Source organism: Odontomachus brunneus, unplaced genomic scaffold (assembly GCF_010583005.1).
Source record: "Odontomachus brunneus isolate Ranch 3 - 2012 unplaced genomic scaffold, Obru_v1 Obru_scaffold_302, whole genome shotgun sequence".
NCBI classification, from domain to species: Eukaryota; Metazoa; Arthropoda; class Insecta; order Hymenoptera; family Formicidae; genus Odontomachus; species Odontomachus brunneus.
Genome location: NW_022639752.1, coordinates 37,385 through 37,886, shown reverse-complemented (window position 1 = coordinate 37,886; position 502 = coordinate 37,385).

Genomic DNA, 502 nt, shown 5'->3' with positions numbered 1-502 from the left:
TTAAAAATCTTACTGATTCTATCTGAAATCATTCCCAAATAAGGAAAAATAGTAAAAGAGCGAGTGGGTAACAAGGAAGACGAAGATGTACCCGGTGGAACAGTATTCATTTTTTCAATTAATCGAAACACACGTCTTCTACAAATTCTAAGAACAAATTCGATGGGATAACCATTCATAACCAATGTGTGGAAAACAAACTCAAAATTTCTTACATGGAACATTGGGTGGCTCAAAAAAATTACTCTATCCACTAACCCTATGATAGTGCCAATTTTATGCAGTATAGGATGGAAGGAGTTGTAATTAAGAAGGCGGCCAGAGTAAGTAGGTTTGTGGTACCAATCAAACCTAAGCCTACAATCTACAATTTCCATAGATGGAAATACTCTGGCCGCCTTCTTAATTACAACTCCTTCCATCCTATACAGCATAAAATTGGCACAATCATAGGGTTAGTGGATAGAGTAATTTTTTTGAGCCACCCAATGTTCCATGGAAG